The sequence below is a fragment of the Delphinus delphis genome, chromosome 3 (genome assembly GCF_949987515.2).
Source record: "Delphinus delphis chromosome 3, mDelDel1.2, whole genome shotgun sequence".
Lineage (NCBI taxonomy): Eukaryota > Metazoa > Chordata > Mammalia > Artiodactyla > Delphinidae > Delphinus > Delphinus delphis.
Window position 1 is genome coordinate 84,748,035 of NC_082685.1, and position 24,829 is coordinate 84,772,863.

The window sequence follows — 24,829 nt, forward strand, 5'->3', positions numbered from 1 at the left end:
TGAAGAACTGATATTTAAAATTATTTGGGCAGAGCAGGATTATTAACAGAATTTTTGTTTATTTGTTTTAAGCTATTATATAAATCAACAGGTATTTATTCAGTAACCATGGGAGAGATACTGTTAGGGATACAAATATAAATAAAATCCTGGATTACTGCCTTCAAACAACTTACTGTGTATTAAAAATAAATAGACAAGTTCACAGGTAACAATGACACAATTCATTCAGCGACAGAAGTGAGCACCTATTTGCCAGGCATATTTCTCAGTGCTGGGAATATCAAGATGCATAAAATTACAGCCCCTAGTCTCAAGAAGCTCACCACCTACTAGGATTAACAAATGTGGAAACAAACAAATGCCATATAATTAAACAGGTTCACAAATACAAATTGGTTATGAGCTCAGTGGGGATACAGGGGAAGTATGTACCACATTTCTAGAGACAATCAGGGAAGCCTTCACAGAATATAAAAGCCTGAGGTACAAAGTGCTACAAAGACACAGAGAAAGGAAAGAGTACAGCTGAGCAGAGTACTCAAAAAACCTTTATTAAGAAGAGAAGATCATTTCACAATTATATGTGTATCATGCCCTACACCTTAAACTTATACAATGTTATATGTCAATTATATCTCATTAAAGCTAGAAAAACTATTTTTAATCAAAAAAAAAATCTCTGGCAAGCCTTGAGGGATAGTCATGAAAGGAGCTCATGTACATGCATGTCTCTCTGCAAAGGTGTGTGTAGAGGTGGCTTTGGAAACAGTCCTGGGTTGAAATCCTAACTCTACCATTTCATAACTGTGTAACTGCGCGTTTTAATTAACCTCCTAAAAGATCGGTTTTCTTATCTTTAAAATGGGGATAGTAATACCTAGTTTGCGGGTTATTGTAAAGATTAGATGAGATAAAGTATTTAGTGTGTCCGGCTTTGGAGAGACATTAAAAAGCAGTCATTGCTAATAAAGCATGAGAGAGAGAGAGAACCCACACAAGAGAGAACATAGACGAGCAAGTGATGGAGGAGGGCTCCTTTCTAAATACAAGTTTGAACATAAGCAAGGATACACAGGCGGAAAAATGGGGAACATGTTTGCGAACCATGGCTAATTTGAAGGAAAACAGGGGAACAAAGTTAAAAGGATTAAGTGCACAATGCATACTAACTTGTATGCCCTAAATTCTCAAACTATAACTGTTATCCGGACACCTCTTGGCCTTTTAACTCTTCCTATATGATCAATTATTATAAAAGAGTTCAGTTTTCAAATTAAGGCCAAATTTTTTTTCCTTCAAGGAGAGTAACAATGTAGGGAGAAGTAAAAATAATTTCAAAATCCATGTGTACTTTCAAATGGGCTCATTAAAGGCACACATATACTAACAGAATGGCAACCAACAAGGTTTCATCAGATATAAATTATATGAACTAGGCCAAAGCCAGTCCCTACTCTGCAGTGAGAAAGCCTGTCAGAGAGCCCATATCAGGCCAAATTTGTGCCACTCTTTAAAACATGGAGGAAAGTCAATTTCATTCTTGACTTTTTTGTATAATTCCATCTTTTCCCAAAAGGCAAGGCCTAACTCCCACTCCTGTCCATCCTTCTCTACAGTCATGCTCCAACAAATCTGTTTTCTTCCTAAATTGTTCTTCTAGAATTCCATTCAGTTTGTAAATAAACTTCCCTAAATCTCTACCCTTTAATTCCCATCAGAAACCTGGTTCCCCCAAAACACAGGCTCTTACGTGGAGACTACACCTTCCCTACATTCCACCACCCACATCCATGGGGCTGGGGGGCGGGGGGAGCGGCAGGGGGGATGAGGGGTGGGTAACATTATCCTGATTCCCTAGTGCCATTATCAAATCACTGGTCTTCCAATCTTATTCAAAAATCTCTTCTCCTTTGAAATTTACACCATTCAGCTCTACCAGATTCTATTCCACCTTGCTGTTATTATTTCCATATCTGCCTCTCAGTCTCCACTTGCTCCCAATCTTATTCTCCAACCCAAGTCTTACCTTCATCCACGGAGATTTTAACCTCTGTAGTCTTTCTCTTCTCCAAAGATCCATTCAATCAAGTCCATTTCAACTACCCATTGCTACTGGCCATAATCTGAATCCAAAACTGTTTCATCTCTGCAATGGTAAATTTTACTATTCTAGTTCTAGACCATAACATACTACCTTCCTACTCCTCTCTGGAGTCTAAACTGCTACTATACCTACTCTTTGACCTCAAAATGATCTCCAGTCACCCACTATTTCCTCTAAAATTTATCAGCTCCCCCTATATTCTCTCCCTTCTAGGGTAAGGATGTCACTTATCATCCAGAACTAGGGTACTTTTCAGAGTAAAATGAGGTGCTATTCTTCATTATGCCAGGACTACAGGTGTAAACCTGGTCTGTCCTAGACAAACTAGGACATAGAGCCCTCCTACTTCTTTCCCTACACACTGTGAATCAACTAACCTCCCTTAACTTTCTTTCTATTGTACTTGTCCTAAAAACCTCCAACTCTTAATCAATCCTTCTTTCTTCCCCCTAGCCACTTTTTTTTAAAGCTTCACTACCTCTTACTAGTATTTCAAGACTGTGCTAAGATCACCTCCACTAGGCAGCCTTCTCTTGCCTCTTCCCTTTGTTATCATAACATTCAGGAATGACAGTATCCTATTCATGACTGCATCCTCATGTTTCTCATACGACGTCAGGCATATACGTGTATTCCCATAGATGTACTCCATGAGCCTCAAAGTTTGACTCTAATTATCTCTCATGTGTTTATTCTGAAGTGCATCATATGAAAAATGATTACTTTTACAATTTCATAGAGATTAAACAAGTCAAAGATAGCAATTACACAAATAAAAACTAGCAGGTATTTTCCTTAGCATGAGCTTTTTAAATTTATCTTCCTCAGATATTCGATTAACTCTGGGTTTTGCCTGTTACTCTCTGCTCGTGATTCTGTCCTCTTACGTTTCAAATATAAAGTCACATCAAACAAATTTTGGAAGTATATGAAGTATAAGTAGAAATGAAAGGACAAGTAGGAAAAGCAAATTTCAGAATATGTATATCAAATGATCCTCTTTTTTAAATTATACAAATATAAACACACGTTTTTTAATACAGTTGGCCCTTCATATACACAGGTTCCACAACCATGGATTCAATCAACCGTGGATGAAAATATTCAAGAAAAAAAAATTCCTCAAAGTTCCAGAAAGCAACACTTGAATTTGCCACAAGCCAGCAACTATTTCTATAATATTTATATTGTTTTAGGTATTATAAGTAATCTAGAGATGATTTAAAGTACAGGCGTACCTCATTTTATTGCACTCCACTTTCTTTCACTTCGCAGATAATGCGTTTTTTACAAACTGATGGTCTGTAACAACCCCACATCGAGCAAGTCTGTCGGCACCATTTTTCCAACAGCAGTTGCTCACTTCATGTCTCTGTGTTACATTTTGGTAATTCTCTCAGTAATTCAAACTTTTCATTACTATTATGTCGGTTATGGTGATCTGTGATCAGTGATCTTTGATGTTACTACTATGATTCACTGAAAGCTCAGATGATGGTTAGCATTTTTCAGCAATAAAGCATTTTTTAATCAAGGTATGTACATTGCTTTTTAAAACATAATGCTATTTATTGCACACTTAGTAAACCACAGTACAGTGTAAACATAACTTTTATATGCACTGGGAAACCAAAAATTTAGTGTGACTTGCTTTACTGCAATATTCACCTTATTACAGCAGCCTAGAACCAAACCCACAATATCTCTGACATAGCCTGTACATGGGAGGATGTGTGTAGGCTACATGCAAACACCATGCCATCTATATAAGAGACTTGAGCATCCTCAGATTCTGGTATCAGCAGGGGGTCCTGCATCATTGATATCCCTTGCAGACACCAAGGGATGACTATATACGTTTTAAAAGTTCAAACTGATACACATCAAACCTTTAACATTAGCTACCTCTGAAGAATGAGAGTTAGAATACTGGGAAGAATGTCACTTTTTATTTTATGTATCTCTAGCTTGTATTTTTATAAGAGGGTATATTCATTTTATGATGTTAACAAAATTTAAAGAAAAGACTCCCCAACAAGTTTTTTTTTAAGACTGAGGACTGAGAAGATAAAAATCAAATTTCAGAGATGAATGCTTCACATTAAAAATTATTTCTCCTTCATGGGACTACCCTGGCAGTCCAGTGGTTAAGACCCCATGCTTGCAATGCAGGGGGCAAAGGTTCGATCCCTGGTTGGGGAACTAAGATGTCTCATGCCGCACGGCGTGGCCAAAAAAAAAAAAAAAAAATTTATTTCTCCCTCAAATATAGTTAATTTATTTTTATTCAGAAAATGACAAAGGTATTTATATCATGAGACAGAAAAATCTCCCAATTGTATTCACATAACAGAATCTTGACCCCTCTCACAGAATGCTTCTGGTTTCCAGGGAACAATTTTATCCCTGTTCCATATCCCAGGCTCCTGAACCAAAAGTCTCATCCTTCTCTATTCCCTCATTTTTTTCAGGTTTTACCTGAACCAATTCTAGCTCTAATTCAGCACCTCAACAATAAATTGATCTAACCACAGGCTGAACCATTACTGTAGTTGCCCAGGAAAGGAATCTTTGTCTTTTTGCTCTTAGTAAACGCCTTTCATTCATTTATTTATTTTATTTATTTATTTTTATTATTATTTTTTTTTTTTTTTGCGGTACGCGGGCGTCTCACTGTTGTGGCCTCTCCCGTGTGGAGCACAGGCTCCAGACGCGCAGGCTCAGCGGCCATGGCTCATGGGCCCAGCCGCTCCGCGGCATGTGGGATCTTCCCAGAACGGGGCACGAACCCGTGTCCCCTGCATCGGCAGGCGGACTCTCAACCACTGCGCCACCAGGGAAGCCCCATTCATTTATTTATTCATTATTCATCCAATAAGTACTTTTAAAATGTCTACAATACGCCAGACACTAAGTGAAGTCTTGAGTACAGAGATAAAAAAGTACTGGTCACAGCCTCAGGAAGCTTATTTGAGGAAAGGAATAGTTCTAATACCTAACAATAACTGCTCTAAGGAATCCCTGTACCAAGTATAGTAAAAACACATAAGTATAATCTAATCCTGCCTGAAGGAAAAGTCTTCATAGACATCCCTAAAACATCCAGAGTATTTCCTTCCTCACTGGCACTTATCTTCCTTTCCTCTCGACCAAACTATGACTCTCCCCACTTGGAAAATACTGCTTAAAACTTACCTCCCACTTCCTCCCCACAAAGCTCCACTTGTTCCTAAATTCCATGCAATTCTTAAAGAAAACCAAACAAATCTGTGAAACTCAAAAGCAGCAAGGAAGGAAGAAAGAAACACTCACTGAAGGCCAGCCCTACACAAGTACCAGAGAGAGCAGGTACTTAGATCTTTTCTTATTGTGCCTAGCTCCGATTGTCTCTACTAACTTACTTATATATCATTTGCATTTCAATCTACTTCCCACTTGAAATTGTGCATTTTTCAAAGATGAAGACTTAGACTGCTAAAGCTTTGTAACGTCCACAGTGACTACGTATATATTCCTAGGTATAATCAACTGGTGAGGAGGTGGGAGTGGGCCACTGTAGGTGGGAGAATAACTCCTGCAGACTTCAGTTGTTTTAAATGAATTTCAATTGCCAACTGGTGCCAGTGGGTTGAATACAACATAAATTTCCCAGTTTTTTTTTATCTTTAACTTAATGCAACCAAATGTAGAAACCTCAGCCAAAGTATATTTAAAGTTGGATTGATGTTTTTCAAAAAAAGCTTGTAATAAACAATTTTATCTCCAGCAACCTCAGAGAATTGGAAGGAAAAAGCAAACTGCAAATAAGTTTTGGATGAATAATGTTCTCAGAAACCAGGCAATTCTCAAGAAAGGCATTAAGTATACACAAACTATATATTTTAAGAGAAAATACAGATAGATAATGAAAAACAAAAAGAGGTGGGGACTGTTCAAGATTAAAGGAGAATAAAGAGACAAGAATCAAATACAGTGCATGAAACCTGATTGAATCCTAAATCCAAAAAACTCAAAAAAAAATGTTTAGGGACAACTGGGGAGATCTGAATATGGACCATTATATTAAACATATTCTTAAATTAATGTTAATTTTCTTATATAAATATTGATAATATAACCATGCAGAAAATTATCCATATTCTTAGGAAATGCACGCTTAAAAATTTATATTCTATATTTATGTATAATATAAATATAATATATATTTTTAATATAGTTTCTAGCAGTTTTTAAAATATATAAATAGATAAAGAGAGAGAAAATGTAGAAAAAATTAAATGAGTGAATACAGATGAAAGGTGATATGGGTGTTCATTGTCCCGCATTTTCCATTTTTTCTGTAGCACTGAACATTTTCAAAATGAAATATTGAAGGGGTGGGAAGATGGCTTGAGAAGATGCCAGCTTGACAGAAGCATAAGGGGTAAAAGCAGCACTAGCCTCAGCAAACTTGAAAATCAACTGTGTGATCTTGGGCAGGTCATGGAAGCTCTCTAGGTCTCAGCTGAAAGAAGAGGAAGTGAATGATCTCTAAGGTAACCTTCCAGCTACAAAATCCCATTATTCAACTACTTCTTCTCAGCTCTAAAACTCAAAAGATAACCAAATGCGAAGAAGGAAAACTCACAGGACTGTAAAAAAAAAATAAAGTATTTAAAACAGCTAACCAAATGCTTGTCACAAACAATAAATATTAACTCCTCTCTTTTGAAAACACTGTAAAAATTCTTCAGCAAAAAAAATACAAAAGAAAGATATGACTACTAATTAACTTAGAAAAAATAAGTAACACAGAAGTGCAAAGGTCTACTTTAATATCTATTCAATTTCTATTGAATTAAAAACTATGTGTTTGCACCTAAAGTAAAGCAAAACAATGTATTAACTAGTACATATTACAAATTTGTCAGATGCTTTTATTTCCAGCACTAATGTTATTTGTAGCATTATAATTAATTTCCCTTTTGGTAAAACAACTAATCCTTGAGATAATGGGAAAGATAATTATCTAAAAAGATTCTGTACCTGATGCTAGCACCCACCCAGTTGCTCAAAACCCAAAAATCATGGAGTCATCCTTGAGTAACACTCTTTCCACACCAAAAATATCCAGAGATTTTGACTAAAAAAAAAGAAAGTCATCTCAAATCCATCCATCTCGCTCTTGTTGCTAACATCTTAATCAGGGCACCACTATCTCTCACCTTAGCTCCTAAAATTGCCAGCTTTCAGTCCCAGCCCACTTAGTCCATTCCTCACATAGTAGCTAAAACGATGATATCATTTAAGAACAAAACAAACTACATGCCAAACCCTTCAAAGCCCTGAATATTTCTATAACTTCTTCCTACCCATCTCCGTCTCTCCTACTATGTCAGCCACAATGCAATTTTTTAAATTCCTCAAATTCACCAAGCTCTTTCCTCCTTCAAAGTCTTTGTACCCACTATTCCTTTTTTTTTCTTGTTTTCCACCCAGCTTTATTGAGATATTATTGACATATAAGATATGTAAGTTTAAGGTGTACAATGTGATAATTAGATGCACGTATACATTGTAAAATGATTATCACAATAAAGTTGGTTAACATCTCCATACCTTCACATAATTACAACTGAGTGTGTGTGTGTGTGTGTGTGTGTGAGTGGTGTTGGCATTTAAGATCTATTCTCTCAAAAACTTTCAAGTATATAATACAGTATTTTTAATTAGATTCACCATGTTCTACATTAGATCCCCAGAAGTTATTCATCTTATAGCTAGGAGTTTGCACTCTTTGACCAGCATCTCCCCATTTCTCCCATTTCCCAGACTCTGGCAACCACAATTCCACTCTCTATTTCTATGAGTTTGGCTTTTTAAGATTCCACATAAAAGTGAGAACACACAGTATTTGCCTTTCTCTGTTTGACTTATTTCACTCTTCCATTCCTTCAAATGAGAATGCTTTCCCCACCAAAAATATCACCACCACCATGCCCCCCCACACACACACACCCCCTCCTTGAAATAGCTCCTTCTCATATATAGGTTTCACCTTAAATACCAACTCCTTAGAGGAGTTTTTTGTGACCACCCTATCTGAAGTAGCTCCGGCCACCTTATCTCCAAGTCATTTACTTTCCTCCAAAAAATTTACTGCAATTCATAATTATTTTGCCAGTGTAGTTCTTAACCTCTCCCATCCTCTAGAATATAAGCTATAAAGATAGGATATCCAACTTATCCATCATTATATCACCAGAATCCCCAGGAAATTCTCTGATCCTTAATACAAGCCTATTAATGTGCATCAAATAAATGAATAAAAAGGTAAATGAATACAGGACTATATTAGATAATGGACTAATAATGCTATTAATGGAAATACAAAAACCAGCAGAAGAAGTAAGTGTTTAAGAAGAAAAATAAAATACACTGAGTTTGGTACAAGGCAGTTGAAAATATGGGACTGGTGGGCACACAGGTCGGGAAAGAGATACAGAGTTGGCTTCTGCTGTCTGTAAGTGTTAGTTGAAAAAAATAATAACTAAATCACAAATGGAATAGAATGCAGTAGGATAAATGCCAAGCAAAAAAATAAATAACACAAATATAAAATGATTGTAGCCTGCCTAGGTAGGAGAATAACATAAAGAACACTATAAAATTAAAACAAGTCAAAACTGTTTTCACAGTTTCAGAGGAAAAAAAAAATATATCTATATATATGTATATATATGTATTAATATATGTGTGTGTGTGTGTATATATATATATAAATTTATTTAGTAATTTACTAAGAAGAGTAAAGTAATCCTACCTTACTACTATTCGTTGCTGGTCATATCTTAGCTAAAGTAGCAGGTCCATGTTGAAGGATTACACATTAGGGATGAGGAAGACACTTGAGAAAACGTGCAATGAAGTCTCACGGGAATCGTCATATGTCTAGGCAGAAAACATGAGCTGCAAGAAGAAATTCAAGGAGTCAGAACTGTTCACTACAGAGAAAAAGGTAAAAATGGACACATGGAGTATGGTAGGCTCCTACTGGAAATCAACTTTGGCAGTTCATCACGCTCACGACATTAAAAATCAGGATGCTATGCTTACCTAGCTTGTCCAGCCCCTGCTTACTCTCTCCCCTTTCTTTCCACAATTTTCTCAATAAGTAATGCATTTTATATTCTCCCTAACCTATTTCCTCAGTTTTGAAGAGGTAATTCATGTTTTTCTCCATTTTCACAGCATAAAACTAATTTCAAATTTGAAACACATTAGAAGAAGCAAAATTTTAAATATTTTATATATAATATGTTAAGATATTACAGCCTAAAGAAATAACTAACTATGTAAGAAAAACTTTGTCAAAGGCTGGGAAGGTTTGGGAAGGATTCTCCTGGCAAACACCCACTTTCTTTGTCTAACATGATTCGGTATGCCAAAGCATGGCTCTGATGTTGGCTGCTCTCATTCAATCCTTGAAACTAGGAGAATTTCTAAGATGTTCCTTGGTCACTGGCTCTCATCTTTACCACTGATGTTGAATGTGCAGTTTACAGCCCTGTCACAGTTTCTCATTTTTTGCCTCATGCCCTCATATTTCTAACCCTGACTTCTTGGTTTATAATCAACTCTCTTCTTTCAAGCTCCTCTTTTCTGTTTGCCTATTCTGTTTCCTGTCATTGCTTGCTTTGTCATTGTCATTGCTTCCTTGACTTTCGCATGAATCAGAGGACATTTCATAGATGTTACCAAGAAATAAGATTATTCCTTTCTTTCTGGTCAGGAAACTAACCAAACACAGTATATCAGGAATATCTTCCACGTCTCCTACTCTTCTAAGCTTTTTACGCGTTTCCAAAAGCATTCCTTCTTTCCCCCTAACAAGCATTTTACTTTTCTAGATTTGACAAGGTTCTCAATGCTAGAATGGGTTGGAAACCTAATCAACATACAATGAAAGTGTTATTATATTCCTCTTCTTCCACTAAACTGTGACGTGATTAAGGACAGGGATTATTATCTTAATATAGCCAGCATCCTACACAATACCTGAACGTTATAGCCACCAAACAAGTGGCTACTGAATGGATGAAATTCCAAGGGGAATTATGGCTTTCTCTGATTTGTACACTTTGGTGTAAAGTAAGGCTTTGACAAAAGTTGTCAAAGCCTTAAAATGATATTTAAATATGGAAGTTTTAATCATGACTTCTATACTGCTTTCAATCGAGTATCTTAAATCAAACCTCCAATATTAAACAGTACTACAGATTTCCAAGAAACAAAATGTAGTGAATGTGTACCTAAGTATACACACATTACATATGTTATCTAATTCCACTTCAAACACAGACCTCAAAATTACTGGACAATCTGTTTAAAATTTTTTCAGCTTCTCTTCTCTATCAGCAAAGGAACTTGAGAGATGTCTAGAATTCCATATTCTAGTCTCTCACTATGATACAGAAAGTTATTTTCAAAGACTTAAGAACAAGAAAGACAACTATTCTACTGGGATTTCATATCCAACATTGAGCAGTGGCAAACGTCTTGCTTAAGGAAGCTAGCCAAAGTACATAGGTATTACTTATGTAACACTCTCTAACTCAAGTCTTTTCTACAATTTTTATTTTTCAATGAAAAAAATAATATTCCACTTGAAATAGTTTGAGTTAAAAATAAATAACAGCTTTCTCGGTAGTATCTCTAAATGGAACATTTCCTTATTCAAATTACTATAAATCCATGAATAAAACTTATATTCCTTGTATTACTTCAAAGGTATTATCATCCTTAGCAGAGCTCAGCAAAGGTTTCTATAGACAAGTGAAAATGTATAATAACTACTGTCTAGTGCACCTTAATCATTCCCACCAACTTGCTCAATTATACGGGCTACCATCTCTAACTCACACTCACAGCCAAACATAGTTCCTATTCCCTGAATGTGCTTCTCATTATGACTAGGACTAGGGTGAGACAAGAGAGGTGCCCAGGGTGCAAAATTTACAGACACTCACTCTCAGGGTCATGCAAGTGCCACCCTGCAGTTGCATGACCCTAAAAGTGAGTATCGATGTACACTTTGTGTCCCAGGCATCTCTTTTGCCTCACCCCAGTCCTGGCCCTACTTCTCCTTCTGATCTCTACTTCTCCTACTTCTCCAATAGGTAACATCCCAATTCTGATAAACCAAAATCTAATTCTGATAAACCAAATATCTAAAATCAAGCAATGAATTTAAATTTAATTTTATATCCATTTAAAATTATGTTTTCAAAGAAAATTTCTTATTCATGATGTGATGTTAGGTGATAAATAGATCAGGCAGGAATGCCTACATACAGTAAGAGTCTAAGCTTTCAAAACAAAATGAGTGTGAGTTGCATGTGAGTGTAAGTGATGGACCTGTGTTGTTTTCAACTCCCTTCCTTTTGGTAGCAGCATTTAAATTTTCTTCTGTTGAACCACCCTTCTCTATTGTCAATCACTGTAGTTTGTGTGGCACTGATCCTTTCCACTCTCAAGTTACTGAAATAAACAGGAAGTTCCTGGAATAGGTGCAGGTGGAATAGGTGCCCAGGTCTGGACAATCAGCATATTCCCTGCCCCAAGCAGTGGTTCAGGAATGAGCATGTGACCCAATTGGACCAATAAGACTCAATCCCAAAATTTTGCAGGACCTAATCAGAAAGAAAACTTTCAGCTGAGGTTGCTAAACTGAAAGAACACAGTAAGTACCTATTTGACAGTGAGCCAACCCAAAGAAGTGCCAAGGGATGACAAGAGAAACGGAGAAAACTTTGAAAACATTTTATCTCTAGGTTTAATCACGTCTGAGTTCAGGTGAGTTCAGATGTAGCTGCTGGAATGCAGAATTATTAATGGGAAAGAATTCTCTCTGGATTTCTCAAGTTCCTGCACAGTCAGAGCCTTCTAAGCAAAAGGTACTACAAGGGTATTTGCATAACAGACAAACTTAGAAACTAGAAACAATATCTCCCTAAAGATAGAGACCTCCAATGAGAAATAAAGCCCTTTGGTTCCCTTCCCTGTAAGACATTTACTTATATTATTTAACTTATATTTCTTATGTTACTTCATATTTTTTTAAAGCCTTATTTATCTTAGAATAGATTTGGCCTTTTTTTGATATATATATAAATTTATTTATTTATTTTTGGCTGTGTTGGGTCTTCGTTGCTGCACGTGGGCTTTCTCTAGTTGTGGCGAGCGGGGGCTACTCTTCATTGTGGTGCACGGGCTTCTCATTGTGGTGGCTTCTCTTGTTGCGGAGCACGGGCTCTAGAGTGCAGGCTCAGTAGTTGTGGCGCACGGCCTTAGTTGCTCCACAGCATGTGGGATCTTCCCAGACCAGGGCTTGAACCTCTGTCCCCTGCATTGGCAGGTGGATTCTTAACCACTGTGCCACCAAGGGGTCCCGTTACTTCATATTTTTTATACTTATATTGACTTATAGTCTAGGTTAATAAATCTAATGACACTTTCCCCCTCTCCCCTACAGAAGATTTGCTAAATGAGTAATCTCTCTCCCTCTGCAGGGTGTTCTCATCAGTGTTTTAGAATTATCAATTACATGTTGCAATAAACTATTTTGGCTTATTTATTAATTCATTCAACAAATATTTGCTGGAAGCCTACTAAAATATGTGTCATGAATTTTCCTACACACACACACACAACAGAGACAAAAATTCCTGCCCTCATGGAGATTATATTCTAGAGAGAGGGAAAAAAATACAAAATAAGTAAGTAAAATGCAAAGTGCTAAGTGGTGATAAGGGCTATAAAGAAAGAAAAAGCAGGAGAAGGATAAGGGCTATAATGAAGGAAAAGGTGGGAAAAGGTAACAAGTATGGGGGAGGTAGGAGATTTCAGATTTCTGTTCGGTAATCAAAGAACTTACAGAGGAAGTCCTATTTCAGCAAGGACCTAGAGCAGATGGGGAAGTGAGTCATATGGATATCTGGAGAACAGCATTCCAGGCTGGGGGAACAGTAAGTCAAAATACCTACTTAAGGAAGACCAAGGAGGCCTACATGGGGTGAGCGGTGGAGACAACCGTAAAATCTGAGTTCAGAGAAAGATCCTCAGGAGGGAGGGAGAGCAGGACCACAAAACTAGCTCATTTTAAGGACTTGAGCTTGTACTCTGAGTTACACGGGAAGCTAGTGAAAGATTCTGAGAAAAAGTGATGTAATCTCTTACATTTCAAAAGAATGTTATTAGTATTCTGAGGCAAATATTCTGAGAGTACCAGTAGTAGTGGGGAGACTTGCTAGGAGTTATGTAGAAGGAGAGAGAAGATGGTGTTGAACCAGAGTGACCCAAGTAGAGGTGATAAGAACTGGTCAGATGTCAGATATATTTTGAAGCCAACAGAATATACTGAAACATTGTATTGGGGAGGTGAAAGAAAAAGAGTCAAGGATAACTTCGAGGTTTGGGGTCTGAGCATTAACACAAATGGAGTTGCCACTTACAGAGATGGGAAGGATTGATTTTTTAACTGAATTTCTATCACTGGCATACAAAAGAAGACTGACAAATATAAAAATTTATGCTGGAAATCAATGATTACAAATGACAGCCCTAAAGTGTAGAACTGATTGAGTCAATAAAAGAAAATGAAGGGAATCTGGTATCCCTGTATTATAGGGTGAGAAGTGACCAATCCATAATAAGCAAAACATCTGGTAAATTCCCACCTCAAAAAAAAAAAGCAGACTACTTGCCTAGTAAGGATGGAACTGAAGGGCACTTAGTAAAAATGTCAGGATGTTGGTATATTGCCTACTATGCAGCAGTCTTCAGTAAGGCCCCTCAAAAGAAAAGCAAACTTTGAGTGAAGTCTTAATAAAAGGAAAATCTTTTCAGTCTTTCATTACAAATTCAAGACAGCTGATTATCTTGCAGTTTACATGGTTGAAAATCAAATATCCCTAAACTAAAATTTGGGTCTTTAACCACACAAAATAAAAGGTGGGGAAAGCCTGGTGCTCTGGGCTCCTCCCCAACCATCCTAGCCAAAAATGTATTTACAGCCTGGAAGCAGGAACAAACCAATTGTGCACCGTTACTTCAACAAGTTGCTCTGAATGGCCTAGAGACAGAGGCCAAGATGAAGATTGAGAAGCCTAGGATTTGCTTGATTCCAAACCTCAGTACTATTGACATATTGAACTGGAAAATTCTTTGTTGTGGGAGGCTGTCCTGTGCATTGCAGGATGTTTAACAGTATCCCTGGGCACTACCTCTACATGCCAGTGACACCTGCCTACTCACCCCACCACCCCCTATTGTGATAATAATAATGTCTCCAGACATTGCCAAATATCCCGAGGTAAAAATAAAATAAAATAAAATAATGTCCCCTGTTGGAGAACTACTCACTGAATTAGGGTGGCAAAGTTGTTTAGAGACATACCAGGGCAATAGTTTGATTCAAGGACTAGGCTTTGGGCTTTAGGTACTGGGGAGACTGTTGGTCAAATACAAATAAATCAAAAACCTACTAAGTTTATAAGAAAGTTGTATTGACTAAGAAACTCCCAACAAAGATTTGTTACTGCTCAGCCCTCAAGATGTTCTCCTGGACTCCAAGCTCTCATCAATAGCAAAAGGGCTGCTAAAACTGTGCAGGCCCCAGTAAGGGAATTCTTCTCAATACCCATGTTGGCTGTGACCAGGAGGAGAAATAACAAAGATCTTCCTGGGTGGTAGAATAAGAGACAGCCATGTTGGCTAATCAAAAATCTTATTCCACTGGGCTTCCCTGGTGGCGCAGTGGTTGAGAGTCCGCCTGCCGATGCAGGGGACACGGGTTTGTGCCCCGGTCTGGGAAGATTTCACATGCCGCAGAGCGGCTGGGCCCGTGAGCCATGGCTGCTGAGCCTGCGTGTCCGGAGCCTGTGCTCCGCAACGGGAGAGGCCACAACAGTGAGAGGCCCGCATACCGCAAAAAAAAAAAAAAAAATTTTATTCCACTGCCCAGGCAGAGTCCTTGCCACCTCTGTCTGACCAATGAAATATGTACAGATCATGGACTGGAAAATCTCTGTGGGTTACTTCCCCTTTTTTTTCTTTTCTAATTAAGAGTTTTTATTGTCCTTATGTTATCTTCCTTCTATCACCGAATACTGGCTTTATTACAATTAGTTATATTTATGATTTAACCATAAGTTTTTTGACCCTGAGACTGTCTTTTCAAACAGAACTGAGAGAAATTACCCAGCGATTCTAGACTTAAAGTTTGATGCAGTAATTAAACAAGTCTTTGAGTTGTCTTCCTCTGTTGGGGGTCAAGTGGTAAATGCACTGGAAGTTTTAAGTGAAACACTGCATTATATTAGATGAGGGCATTTTTTCAAGGGTTTATATATGAGGGAGGACATGGATGCACACTAGGAGGATTACAGTGAATGTCTTTTGGTTATGCTTGCCCAGCATCAACTCCCACTTCCCATGGTAACAGTACCTTCTTTCTTTCAGTGAACCACCAACCCTGACTCTCAGTCCACAAGGTTCAGACCACGTGGCTGACCACACTTCCTATTCCCAGTTCCAATAGTTAACACGTGATCCAGACCTGGCCTATCATCATATACTATTCCCCTGACCACAGGATCAAAGATGGAAACATGACCTAACTCATTCAATGAGATGTAATCCCAGGGCTTTTGCTAAAACTATGAGTAGGAAAAGTGTTTTTTATGTTGGGCTTGCTAAACTGAAAGAATGTAAACCATCAGGGAGCTCCTCATGGAGAAATCCTACCTGAGAGCATATCTAACACAGGAGAAAGCCACTGAGTTTGCTGAGGCCACTGAGCCCTTGAATCCATCCATACCTAAAGAGAATACACTCCTGTTTGTCCCAGTGCCCTAAGATACTGTGAGTAGGGGTTTAGTCTCATGCAACTGAAAGGTATTAAAAATCTAGTATCATTACCAGTTAGACAAAACTGGGGTTAGTTTTCAAACCAAAAAAAAAAAAAAACTGAAGATATAAGCATTAAATTATTTGCCTAAATTCATACAACTAATTACAGGTAGCACAGATGCAACCCTAAATGGGTCTAGCTCTAATAGTCATGCTCTTTCCACTACATCTACTCTCTCTCTCAAGAAAACAGTCTGAAACTTCTCTACGCTTTAAAATTATCTGTAGCCATAAAGTAAGACCTTACATGAAGTGAGTATTCTACTAACATTTGTTGAATAACCAAAAAAAGAAGAATCTCACACCTTCTTCCTCTCTGTCCCATTCCTGCAACAACTTGCCTCTTGTATAGCATAGAACATTTCTGCGTTATTTTTACAATGTAAGCTACCTTAAGGACATGTAATAGCAAGTGTCTCTAAGCTAAGTCACTTCAATTTTAGACTGCCAGTTTCAGTGATGGGGTAAATTGGTTCCAAAATATTAATAGAACATCATAACCTTAGAAAGAGACCATCACCACTCACTAGCTACTACTGTTATAATTAATTGTGAAACTCAGAAAAGGACACCCATATTATCTTTTAAGTGAGAATACTATTGTTTATTTTAGTATTTTAAGATATTTGTCAGAATGACATTAACTTCTAGAAAGTAGCAGCTATTTACAAATAGTCAAATCTCTTTCAATATTATTGTTGAGTGTGAGAGAGAAGGGAAATGGGATAGAATTTATGAATATAAGACCCCTGACATTTTCAAGAAATTTAAAAACCATGAGAATTTTTTTTTTTTTTTTTTTTTTTTTTTTGCGGTACGCGGGCCTCTCACTGTTGTGGCCTCTCCCGTTGTGGAGCACAGGCTCCGGACGCGCAGGCTCAGCGGCCATGGCTCACGGGCCCAGCCGCTCCGCGGCATGCGGGATCTTCCCGGTCCGGGGCACGAACCCGTGTCCCCTGCATCGGCAGGCGGACTCTCAACCACTGCGCCACCAGGGAAGCCCCCATGAGAATTTTTGACAGAGCTGAAACATTCAATAACAATGCTCCACAAGGCAAGTTTTGTTTCCCTAGAAGGTGTGGTAGATTGATTCACATCCAGACTCACTGGATTCAACATTCCATTTTTAAACATATTGAAAAATGCCTATTTTCTGGCTAAGATCTACCACTTTCTTAGGCCTCTACTTTTTCTTCACTTCTAGCAGCTGGCTTTCTTTTTCAGGAAAATTTTTACAAAGAAGCAACATTTTATCACTTGACAAAAGTTATTATACAGGATAACTTCACACTGAGAACAAAGTCAAGGTGAGATGTAGACACTGGGCAGTTAGGTGAGGTCATGCATATCTTAGGGTCTCACTTCCAATAAGAGGAAATTATTCAGCAAAACTTCAAATACTTCAAAATGGACTTTTAGAGTCACTCCCAAGTAATTGAAACTGAAAATATTAAGTCCAGGACTGCTAATAGTTCACTATGTTTAGACTTTTATCATTTCATTTATTTGAGATTTAGCATATCAAAGACCTAAATTTAAATCCCAGGTATCACTTTATAGCTAAATCTCCTTGGATATGACCTAAGATTGGTTCCAGATCACAAAAAGAAAATACAAGCTACCCAATCTACAGGGCTGTGATGAAAATAAAAACAAATGTACAAAAATGCCTAACATTTTTAGCAGGCACTAAAGAAATGTCAATGCCTCTCCCCCATAACAATATCTGAATTTACTCAAAAACTTTTACTGACAGAAACTGTTTCTTCCTTAGAAATGTTGAGGAGGGGATAAAAAAGGGCTATGCATAAATAATCATAATACAATATATTATATATATACATATATACACACACATAACTATTGGTAAGAGAAAGAAATCAGCCTCCTGCTTTGCAAAAAGTTCTATTATATATAAATCTAGATGAAAATTCTTATCCTTTGTCCAACATAATTGTTTATAAATAATCAGGATAATGATCATCAAGTTATTTGTCATTAAAACTTATCTGATACAACTGCACTGTTCAGTTCCCTTTAATTAATCTACTATTGCCAATTTATTTAATACATAGAAAGTAAAGAGGCCTGACAAAGTGATGGTACTTAACCAAAATATATAAATTTGCAGTAAATTCAGAATGGATAAGAAATGTGACAGTGACTGGATCAGTGTCATTAGAAAGTCCACCATACACCACAGACTGTATACTAAAACAAACAAAAAGGTTATGCTTAAAATGTTTCCTTTGCTCCTACCAAAGCAAAATTTTAAAACCTTACTGAAAGTTGAAATGATGGCTAACTTGTATATGAATGTATATAGAAAGCATGTGATTCTGAAGGAAATATAATTCAAGACAAAGTCAGAGCACTGTATAAACATTCTCACGAAGTAAGAAGTCATGTGGCTGCTAGGGTGGCTATTGAACCATTTGTTACCAAAACTGAATATTGGTAGAAGAGTCAAATGCATTATTCTTGGTATAACGTGAAATTAACAAAAAGTTCCAACAACTGACAGGAGAAGCTTGGGAAATCTTTCCAAGCTGAAGACATACAGAGAGTAGAAGGGACACAAACTCCTGAAGTGTCCAACTCCTGTCAAACCATGACCAAGAAACAGCAGCAAGCATCAAGCATTACAGTGACCAACAACTAACTTTTCAACTTTGTGACAGTGCAGCAGGCTTTGCGATAAAGCCAAAAACACTCTTGTTCTACAAACCCCAGGGCAAAAAAGCCAACAATAAGAAACTCTGCATGTATACTAATGATGTAATGAAAATCATCCAGCCTTCATTTTAGAAGCAAAAAAATTGCTTAACAACTTTGATGACAGAGTCCTGTTTATAGAATCATTAAGGGTCTGAAGAGATCAACTAAATTTTTCAATTAAATCTGTATTTTATGAAGGTAGTTATATCCTAGGTCCACAAACATTTCAAGAAATACCACTTGCTAATGCTAAGGGTCTAATGAACATAGTCTTCCTAAGTCTTCACTTCAAACTGTATATTATACATACTACTTCTATGTAGGATGAACTATTCAAGAGCAATTTCATTCACAGAAATGTAATTTTAAAGAAATTTTTCTGACTGAGCCACTGTAAAGAGCATTTTTATATACTAAACACCTAGAATATAAATATTCTACTATTTAGAGTTTCCCCTTTTCCTAAAACCATTTGTCCCACTATGGAAATACCTTTTCTGCAAGTAAAATAACTTATACTGGAAAACTAATTTCAATTTTTCTATGATAATGTTATTTTATTTACTCTGACTTTAAAATGTAAGGCTCTTCACTATCAATTACATAAAATTAGTAATCTCTTCTTACGTAAGCATTACAACACTGATAAGAAAAAGTGAAGAAGCATTCGTTTCAGGAAAATGCAGAAATAACTTGGGTCTCAATGATAGTACTATAAGGTGTGTCTCAAGTATTTGTTACTAATAATAGTTATTTACCTTTTTTTTAATGACTCACTTTTCTCAATAAATCAGAGTAGATTCAAGTTTATCCCTATAACAGTGTCATTCTCAATCACTTGCATTCTGATATGCTTCCTAGAGTGGGGGAGGGTAAGATGGAATTACAGAGGGCATACTAGAAAACTACGTATTAGAATATGTCACACATGTACATATCTTGTACTTGGGTAGAAAAAATATTGAGAATCATTGACTTAGATCACAAAATCTTTGTTTTACTGCTGGATGAGACAATAAGGACTACCTAGTTCCAATCCTAACTTTTTCCAGTTCAGTGCTTGCTTCACAACACCCAATAACTATAGGCTGGTCTGTGCATTTAAACTGTAAGTGTGTGTTCTTTAAGAATCAGAACCCCATACTTACTGAACACACATTTTGAAATAGGGATATCTGTAAAATGTTGCTCCCTAAAAAACAATCATATAGGAGATTTCTGTAGGAGACAGAAAACTTTCAATTAAGAGTTTTGTGTATTATTACATTTGAAAATAAAGTTTAACTTTTAAACAGATTAAGTAAATGTAATTTAAGGCGGCAGGGAGCATTAGAGATTTAAGAAGGTAACATTTAGCTTTTCTGTACCACTTTTAAGCAAATATTTGTGGTTCAAAGGAAAAGAATTCAGGGAAACCATCCAACAACAGATGATAATCTAATGTGAAAGAAAAATAATTCAGGAATTCAGACAAACTGGACATATTTTGAGGTAAAAATCAGTTAAGGTAAATTTCTGATTATTGCTACTGAGATACAGTAACCCAAGAGCTAAAAAAAAAAAAAAAAACCCTGCTAATCTGAGATATTTCTAATTATTTGGTTTGTACAAATGTAAATATCATTCAATTTAAGTAAGCGTAATGTACATTATTTTAATTTCCGAAGTCTAAAACTTAGGGACTTTTAGGATCGTAGAATAAACACAGTAATACTAGAAGAGATGAAATGAAAACTACCATGAAAGTAACTGAATGTGAATGCTGAACACTCCCTAAATTCAGTCATTTTACCTCAATTGTCTCATTTCTTCTTCATAATGACCTTGTGAGGCAATTATATCATCCCCACTTTACAGATGAGGAAACTATGGTGTAAAGAGATTAAGAAACTTGCCCAAGATCCCACAAAAGAAAATCCTAATTTCTGACTGAAACCCAGACTATCTGGCTCCAAAATAAATGACTCTTCTTTTCACTATACCCTGCTATCTCACAAGAAACACACACATTGAACTTTTCAGTCTTCTAATTAAAATCTTCTAAAGGAGGAGACAATATTAAGCTTATAGTGAACGGTGATACTGTATAGGCTAAAAATTAGTCATAGTTTGATAAGTATAAATTAATGTTTAGGAAATAATTCCAAATCATGCATGACATTAGATTTTTTAAAAGCTGAATATGAAATATCGCCCCCAAGTAGAAATATCCGAAAACTTCTGTAGAAAGGCACTAAGTAAACTTCATCTTACCTGGACACTTTGAATTCCAAAGAAAAAACCTGAGAGGCTCCATATTTTGTCAGTCATACAGCAGTTTCATATGGTCAACTAGGACTATATTTATACTTAAGAAAAAAGAAAAAGTGGGTAATTGCTTGGGTCTGATTCTTTTGTTCTGACTCTAATCTGTCCTCTATTGATTATTTTCCATTTTTCCTCCAGATTTTGGAGACTTCTTCTAATTTAGGCTAACTGAGTCTCAAGTTCAGGAACTCCTCCAAGTTTAGATGTAAGTGCTGACACACTGCAATGAAGACCATAAAATTGCAATGATTGGTAGAGTGTTACAGAAGAAACAAAAGTTTCAGTTATTTCAAAACATTAACTATCGTGGAATTACTGATGACTTTTTTTCTGTATAGTTTTCTGAATTGATTTTAAAGCATTTAACTTTTATAATAAAAACAGGAGAGCAAGAAAAAAGGAAAGAGGGAGGAAGGCGGGGCGGGGGTGGGGGGGAGTTGGAGCTTTGATTAAAAAGTATCTGAACATCTTATTCCTTCCAAATTTCCAAAACTATGACCTCCTTGTTCCCTTCTATCTCTCAATGGCATGGCATGAAAAATAAACCACACATAAGCATGCCAAAGTCAAATGAGATACGGAAGAATAATAATGAGGCAATCCAAAGATCTATAAATTCTGAGACATAGCTCAATTTCACTATTTCAGAAATTAGTTATTAACTGAGCAAAGTATGAAAAACAGATTTAGGGCATACTAAAACTGAAAAGCAGGATTCACATACTTAAAGAAGAGTGCAGGAATTTCCTTAGTATGGGAAAATTATAAATATAATATACACATATGTGAATTAATTTATACCAGTTTCTTATTCTTTTTATCACAAATTGAAGTTCTGTATTAAAATACTCCTTTAGCAACACCATGAAACAACATGCAAGATAGTTTTAAGTCCTATTAAAATTAACTTAAATCTCTCTAAATTACTTCATTTTCCATGGAAAAGTTATACTAAAAGAAGTTCACATTTGTAAGCTTTCTTTTTCCATTACAAAAACACATTCTTATTCCAAAACAACATACATAAGATTGACCCAATTTATTAAGTATGTTACCGAAACAGTGCATAATTGATAGTCCCTTCAACCTGTCTTCAAAAGAAGACGCTCATTTAAAAATCAAGTAGAAAACTATAATCTATTAACACAAGAGTCCAATTTTAAAACAAGACTTTTATTTGTATAACAAGTTCATTAGATTTTCTTTTTTTTCTGATTACCAAAACACAGTTAACTCACCAAGGCCTTGATTTACAAAGATAATGACTTCCTACTCACAGGACTGCTTTATAATAGTCTCATGGAATTCAATTACTACAGTTTTTATAAACACTATTACCATCTACGAACGGAAATAAGCACTTTACAATATTTTGGTTTGATACATATTTATGCTGGTTTTCAAACTTGATAATTTCAGTTCCTCTGTTCCTTAGTATATGCCATGTAACAGCTGTCCTGAAAATGTTATTTCTGTGTAGATGGTGAGTATTTACAGCACAACTGAACCTGCCTACATTGTTTGAAATTTTTCATAATGAAATACTGGAGGAAAAAAAAGGCAAATGTGAAATGTTCACAGACCAGAGTTATAGCTACATAACAGTTGAAGATGAAATAAAAAGGAAGGGTCTACCAAAAGCCTGAATTATTCCTTCAACTACTGACATCAAACTCTGAAATAGTGCAGAAGCTGCATTAACCGGACCCTAAATAATTTTACATGGTATATATTTAACGCTGCCAACCATCAGTATGGAAGAGAAACAGATCTTCGCCAAAGGTCTTTCATGGAAGAAACTGGAGAAAGGTTTCCAAGTATGCCTATGTACTCCCTTAATATACTTCCAGTACCTTTGAAAACAGTTCACTTGGCTCAAGAGAACTAGCAGAAAAGATTCCCCAGATCACAAAACATACACTGAGCCCTCCTTTGCATTCACTGACAAATGTGTGGCTCTTCACAAGTATGTCTTCCTAAAGCCCATATAGATAGATACACCAGGACAACACTGCACAGTGAAATAATTATACTTTGCAATAGTTTTTAAAAATCCTGTCCCCATTCCATAGGTGGAAAAGTACTTTCTAGTCTTTAATCACTAAAATAGATTTGGTCTATTCTTATTGATTTTTCTGTTACACTTTTATATCGCTTACTCCATTTAAGAAACTTTTTTAGTATTTTAAAACATCTGGAGAAAGAAAAAAACGGCACTACACCCAGAGTAATTTATGTCAAATTTACAGTGAGACTACTACGAATATATGCAGCTTCTTATGAATAAAAAAGATTAAGGTTTTTTAACCATAAGGCAATCGAAAATGAAAGTGCCAGCCTTAATAAATTATTAGACATTGCACTGCACAACACTATATATCAAAATCACAAATGTACACACACACACACACACGCGACAGCTTCACAGTTAATTTGTGCAAGACGTACCACCCTACCAAAACCAACTCAATTAGCGTGTTTCAGAAAGTTGATCCTAAAGGAGACTAACCAGAAAGCTGACCCGAAGGTGACTCCAAACACCTCCTCAACCGTAAATGGCAAAGAGAACAGAACAGAAATTGCCCCGCCTGCGCTAGCTTCACACTATCTCTTGAGGGTCACTCCTGGCCAAGACAGGAGTAGGGACGGAAGGTGGGGGATAAAAGCAGGGGGTGGGGAAGCTGACACGAGAGAAGAGCTGGGGGCGGACTGTGCCGGTCCAGGGAGACCGCAAGGCCCCAGCGGTAGGAAGGGGCTGGGGAGGTAACACCTAGGGACTGGGGGTGGCCGCCCAGCCCGAGGCCCGCGCCGAGGGGATCGCGCCGAGAAAAGGGGGTGCGGGCGTGATGGGCGGTACCCACGGTACTCCCAGCACCGCCCCACACCCCGCAAACCCCGAACCCGGCGACTGGGCGGAGCCGTCGCGCCCGCCTCAGCCCTCTCGCGCCGGCACCCGCCCCCTCAGCCTCCAGTCCCGGGTGGGTGGGAAGGGCGGGCCTTGCCCGGCCGGGTGGGCAGCCCGGCCCAAGCCGCAAACAGGAATGCGCCGCCGCGGGCGCAGGATGGACGGGAGACCCCGCAGCCGGGGGCAGGAGGGGGGGGATGGCTGAGGGCGGAGAAAGAGCCCTCGGCGCAGCCGGCGCAGCCGCCGCAGCCAGGGCAGAGCCCCAGGCGCCCCACTGCGGGCAGGGAGTGTTGCCCCAGTTCTCGGCTGGCCTTCCCAACTCTTCCCCCCTCCCCCGGCGTTGCCCCGGGTAACAGCGCCTGCCGCGGGCGGCGCGAAACTCACCTACCTAGAACCTGACAAGCAGGAGCCCCTCAGACACGGGAGCCAGTCGCCACCCCGCGTCACGGGGGCCGCCACAACCAATGAGCGCTGCTGTCACCAGCCTCCGCGGCCAATCCAGCTGCACTCCGGTCTCCGGGCACCCTCGAGGTCTCAGCCAATGGGCACCCGCCGAAGGCGGGCACTGCCTCCCGACCCCCAACCCCCTCTTCCACCACCTCCCAGGAGGCGGGGCGCGGCCGATTGGCCTGGACCCCGGAGGGGTGGGACTCGGGCACCAGGCCCGGTGGGCGCGCGCGGACCGGGGGCTGCGGGCGTGGCGAGGGGAGGCGTAGAGCGTCGGCCGCCGCCCTCCGGGCTCGCTCCCCAGCTTGGGTGGGGTCGCGCGGCCCTCCTGGTGGCTCAGCTCTCCTCGTCCCTGTAACTCGCTCCTCTCTAGCCGGTGTCCAGGGCTGCCGGGG

At 38.1% G+C, this 24,829-nt stretch overlaps 1 protein-coding gene across 7 annotated transcripts in view; it reads right to left on the reverse strand.

The window, feature by feature from the left end:
* Positions 1 to 24,477, reverse strand: part of FER (FER tyrosine kinase) — a 468,208-nt gene extending 443,731 nt beyond the window's left edge. For 4 of the 7 annotated variants that reach the window (XM_069540597.1, XM_069540596.1, XM_069540595.1 and 1 more), the window contains exons 1-2: positions 24,376 to 24,477; positions 8,910 to 9,055 (exon numbers count right to left, since the gene is read on the reverse strand). The gene's annotated coding sequence lies outside the window, so the exon portion shown is untranslated. Of the gene's footprint in view, positions 1 to 8,909; positions 9,056 to 21,028; positions 21,398 to 23,591; positions 23,676 to 24,375 lie in introns of those variants that run through there. The other 3 variants (XM_060009043.1, XM_060009041.1, XM_060009045.1) reach the window with 3 other exon arrangements.
* Between the last annotated feature and the right edge of the window lie 352 nt (positions 24,478 to 24,829).